The sequence below is a fragment of the Myotis myotis genome, unplaced genomic scaffold, assembly GCF_014108235.1.
Source record: "Myotis myotis isolate mMyoMyo1 unplaced genomic scaffold, mMyoMyo1.p scaffold_m19_p_1, whole genome shotgun sequence".
Lineage (NCBI taxonomy): Eukaryota > Metazoa > Chordata > Mammalia > Chiroptera > Vespertilionidae > Myotis > Myotis myotis.
The window spans coordinates 147,687,737-147,693,236 of NW_023416313.1; the positions used below are offsets into that span (position 1 = coordinate 147,687,737).

At 47.6% G+C, this 5,500-nt stretch overlaps 1 pseudogene; it reads right to left on the minus strand.

Annotated features, from left to right (window-relative positions):
• Nucleotides 1-2,634: 2,634 nt before the first annotated feature.
• On the minus strand, nt 2,635-5,266 carry LOC118672185 (annotated as a pseudogene).
• Nucleotides 5,267-5,500: the final 234 nt, after the last annotated feature.

Consider the following 5,500-nt stretch of genomic DNA (forward strand, 5'->3'; position numbering starts at 1 on the left):
GCCAGAGCTATTCTTAGCAACTCAGGACCACAAAAGGGCCTTTTGCTTTGTTTTACACCGCCCCCATGGAGCTGCTTTTGGCAGCCAGGGCTGTAATCTCAGAGACAAGGGGCCCAGGCATGAGTAGGCCAGGCTGAAACCTATGCCCCTTGCCCTGACTTCTCAAAGCCATGAGACTCTGCCCTTGGGGCAAGGTCATTAACACCACTCCCTCCCGCCATGACACATGGCATGCACAGCTACACAGCTCTGCCCATTTCTGCAGTCTTGGCCTACTCAGTGCACAGCTGAGCCTCCATTCTGCCAGCCCCATCCCTACTACTCAGCTACACCTCCTGGCTTGCCCCTCTGTCCAGCTCCTCATGGACCCTTCGCTGGTTCTACCTACTCCCAACAAAGCAACTACCTCACCATCTTACTTCTCTTCCACTCTTCCTGCTCAGAATGCATCAGGTTCTTTTAATATATATATATTTTATTGAGTTTTTACAGAGAGGAAGGGAGAGGGAAAGAGAGTTAGAAACATCGATCAGCTGCGTCCTGCACACTCCCTACTGGGTATGTGCCCGCAACCAAGGTACATGCCCTTGACTGGAATCGAACCTGGGACCCTTGTGTCTGCAGGCCGACACTCTATCCATTGAGCCAAACTGGTTAGGGCATCAGGTTCTTTTTATCTAGTAAATCCAAAGCCCTGCCCTAACCAGTTTGGCTCAGTGAATAGAGTGTCGGCCTGCGGACTGAAGGGTCTCAGGTTCGATTCCAGTCAAGGGCATGTACCTTGGTTGCGGGCACATACCCAGTAGGGGGTGTGCAGGAGGCAGCTGATCGATGTTTCTCTCTCATCGATGTCTCTAACTCTCTATCCCTCTCCCTTCCTCTCTGAAAAAAAAAAAAAAATCAATAAAATATATTTTTTTAAAAATCCAAAGCCCTTTAATAAAGGCCCTTCTTTCCCTACTGAGACCCCAGCCCTGGTCCTTTCAGACACCAAGGAGCCTGACCAGCTCTCAGTCCCTAGTCTGGTCCGTCGTTCCGAGGCGATCTTGCAGTCAGGCTGCCTGCCGCCCCTGAAAGCTCCTTTGGGAGAAAACAGCAGCCAGTTCCCCAGGCTCTTCTGTTCCACATCAGACCCAGGGCAGTCACTTACCACCCTCCCCCATGGCTGGAAGGACCTGCATAATGTGGCACCTCTGTGTGTTCTTGATCAGTGTCTAATATTTGTGTAGAACTTTGGAGCATGTGTAGCAAAGGGATGAAATTCACATCCAGCAGCAGGAATGCTCCAGACACCACAGCACAGGAGCATCAGAGAAGGGTTGGCCTTCCTTCCCCCACCCCCACCCCCCCACCCCTCGTCCTCTTGGGACACCAGCAAGTGCCCTGCTCCCAGAGAGCAGCAGTTATCCCTCGGCTGAGTTGTGGCACTGGGTTATGTTATGTCAGGTAGAGGCACTTGTACCACCAAACCAGGAACATCACCTTTCTAGCTACTGTTAAAATACTGAGGTATAAGCAAGGAGGAGGAGCGGAGGCATGGGTGCTAATTGTGTTTCCAGATGACTCTCTAGGGCTACTCCCTGCCCTCTAGCCCTACATTAGTCCTCAAACCCTGGAACATGGGACGCCAAGACCTTTCTTCGGCCAGTTGGTGAGGGCCAAAGTGTGAGGGCCGGGGCTGCCTACATGTGTATCTAGGGATGAGGAGAGAGCAGGCTGAGCCTCCCATTTGCAAGCCCACTGTGTGGTGGTGAGCTTCTCAGCTCTTCAGGTATTTCCAGACCACCTCTCAGGCTTCCAGAAAGAAAGGTGGCAATAAGAAAATAGAACCAAGCCCTGGCCAGGTAGCTCAGTTGGTTAAAGTATTGTCCCGATAGCCAAGGTTGTGGGTTCAATCCCTGGTCAGGGCACATACGAAGAATCAACCAATGAAAGCATAAGCAAGTGAGGCAACAAATCAGTGTTTCTCTCTCTCTCTTTCTCTCAAATCAATTTTTTTAAAAAAGACATTTTAAAAATAGAACCAGAAATTGTAAAAGAGAATGGGAAACAAAAAAGGGGCATCTTTTATCACCCCCTCTTCATGTGTTTGGGATTGCCTGGCCTTAAAAACAAAACAGTGTTACTTGGCCCTGTTCCCCTTCTAGCTGCTGTCTAATCTCGTTCATTTCACTGCCAAGCTCCTCACATGCATGGTTTACACCCACTGCCTCCACTTCCTGTTCACTCATCCTTTTCTTTTTCTTTCTTTCTTTCTTTTTTTTTTGCACATTTAGTTTTATTGTAACAAAGCAACTTGTACACTTTTAACGTTTAAAACCGAGCATTATCTTTCCTTTCCAGTGAAACAAAAAGAAAATTTAAAAATAAACAGAACAAAATTACAATAGAGAAATGTCAATTCCAAATAAGATCCTACAGGTTCTGCTGATTCTCCCATCGAGTGGCAGGGCTCAAGTCATCATTAGGAGAGAATTTTATTTTAGAAGTGTCATCTTAGACTGCAAGGATGTCCGTTAAACATCACAATTAAACATGCCAAAGGAGAAGCCATGTTGTCAAAATGCCCACTTAACCCACCCAAACATCTCAAACCCACCCTTTGTTGACTTTCTATAATGCCCCCCCTTTTTAAAAAATTTTTTCTTTTTTTAAACAAGAGAAAGTAGACAGATACATGTTGGTAAATGCTAACTGTCCATATTCACATAGAGACACAGTGTAGTCTCTGAGCCCAATATACAGAGAAAGGAGGAAAAAAGCTAGAATTCTATGCACTACTACACAGGGGCCTAGCCACCTCCAGCTCCCAGCAGAGCTAAGGGAGCAGAAGGTTTTTCTTTTTCCCACAGAGCATGGTGGTGTTGATTCCATTAAGTTTTTCTTGAGACGGGAAGGGATAAAAATGAATTTGGAACAGAAAGGGGCAAAGATTCTTTTCCCCACTGTATTCTGCTCAGGTACATCCCCCCCAAATAAGGTGAGAACCATGGTGTAAAGGAGAGAAAAGAGACCTCAAAAACAGGGCGACTGAGCACAAGAGGGGGAAAAAAAAGAAAAAGAATAAAGACTGCAACTTGCTCCCAGGGACTGGAGAAAATTAAAAAGGTTGGAATCCATCAGTGTTCATTAGTCATCTTCTCCTTCATCTTCCTCTCCTTCTTCCCCCTCATCATCATCTTCATCTTCTTCACCTTCATCCTCATCCCCTTCTTCATCAATATCTTCCAACCCTTCCTCTTCTTCATCATCATCATCATCATCATCATCATCATCTTCTTCTCCTTCCCCTTCTTCATCATCCATGTCAGGAACCAAGTAGTACTGTCATGGATTTGGCCAAATGTCATCTTTGATGACTTCTCCCAACTCATCTGCACCTGCATCAGAATGGTCAGTGAACCAGGTAAAGAAGCTTTCTGGTTCCTCATGCTGTCTCTTCCTGCTGGCTTTATTCTGTGTTTGACTTGAACGTTTCGTCAAATCCTTTCCAGATTTCCATTTGATTTCAGTGGACTTTGAGGATGGATCACCACTCTCATTCAGATGAAACTCTTTGGAGAGAACTTTATTTTCAAAGTAAGGATTTTCATCAAAATAAAAATCTATTCTGTAACCTGATTTAATATCTTCAAATTCTATCACTTCAACTCTTGTCAAATAATGCAGCGCCTCTTCATCCTCTTCCCCAAGCAGTGCAGACACTTGTGGGTGGTTGACAAATGTTGTTACCCCAAAATTTGGGATTTTGGCGATCAATTCTGACCTCTTCTGAAAAAATGGTTGGCGGAGTTTGTTATATTTCTGTTCTACTTTCAAAATCTCCTCACTGGCTTGTTCATTAAGTCTGTCTATTTCATTTTGTACTTCATCAATATGTTCAATCGCTTCTTGCTGTTCTTTTTCTCCCTTCGGCCCGTCCGGAGGGGCCGGCTTCTTCTCCGGCTTCGGGGCTGGAGGCACTTTAGGTTTCTTCGCTTGCTGCGCTTGCGTTTGGGGGCCATGCTGCGGGGGGGGGGGGGGGGCGGGGGGGTGGAGGGGGGGGTCCAAGGAACCGATCGCAGGGAGGCGGCGGGGCTGGAAGGCGCGCTGAGACTCCATCCTTTTCTTAATACCTCACTGCAGCCTGGCTCTGCCCTGGGACTCTATAGAAGGTGCTTGCTCCCAGATCATTTGATTTTCTCTTCTCCGTCTCCCTGACACGAAGTCTTTCTTTGGTATCTGACACTACAGCCACCTGTTCCTCTTGAAACACTTCTGGCTTCTAGGAAACGGCCCTTTTCTCATGTTCCCTAGCTCTTTTGAGTCACCGTCTTCATTCTCTATGCTTGTCTCTTCATTCTAGCTTGGTACCATGTGTACCTCCTCGAGCTTTTCTTCTTCTTTCCGATCTCATGGCTTCTTCCGCTGTCCCTGAGGCAGGCAGTCCCATTCAGCAGCCTCCTGCCAGACCCGTAATTCCAACTTCCTACAAGGTTGCAAAGCATCTTCCATCACACGCCCCATTGTTACCTCCAACTCCCCCCAACCGAACACTTGGTCCTTCCTGCTGCCTGCCTAAGAGCTGGGTCCCTTTTGCCACCATCCCTGTCCTTGCCAAACATCATGAAGTCATGAGTCTTCCTTCTTCATTTCCCATGTCCAGTCTGTAGCAAAGCGTTTTTCTCTTCCTTAAAAATCCTTCCAGATTTGCCCTTTCCTCTTCACATCTGCTAGCCACATCCTCCTCCTGACCTTGATTGCTATTCTGTCCTTCTCTAGGGTCCCCCTGCTTCCAGACTCTTCTCTTCCAAAGCACCCAACAGTACTCCCGTGAGGCCCCTAAAACTGCTGTCACAGCCTCACAGTGCTTGCCCCTGATCCAGAGCTTTAGTCGTGCTTCACTGCCTCCAGGATATTGGTGGCCATTTTGCTAGTCTGGGAAACATAGTAGTGCCAGTAGAAAGCACTCTGGAGCAAGACAGACCTGGGTTTGAATCCCAGCACCACTCTTGCTGCTTGATCTTGAACAAACATCTTAGCCTCTGGACCGCGTTATTCAACCATAAAATGCAATTTAATTGACAGGCAAATGCGAGCATTAAGGGAGAAAATATGCATGGTACCTGGTACAGGAAGGCTCTCCACCTATGAACAGCCCTTCCCTTTCTCCTCTCCTACAATGTGGCCCCACCTGAAATCTCCAGACCCCATGGTTCAATCAGGAATATGTCCTCTGGGTCCTTACGAACCTCAGCATGCCCTCCCCTGCCATGCCTTTGGCCATGCTGTGATTCTGACCACCTAGGCCACACTCCATTCCCAGTGCTTCTCAAAGCCCTGCCCTCCTCCCTTCAAGCCCCAGCTGAGGTACCCACCTAGACACTTTTGCCTGTTCAGCCCACACTGAACAAGAGCTTCTCTGCCTTTGAGCTGTTTGGATGCGGACCACACCGTGTAGCCTGAACCATCCTCCCTTGCTTTCCACTGCATTACTTGTGGCTTCCTGAGCTGATGGGAA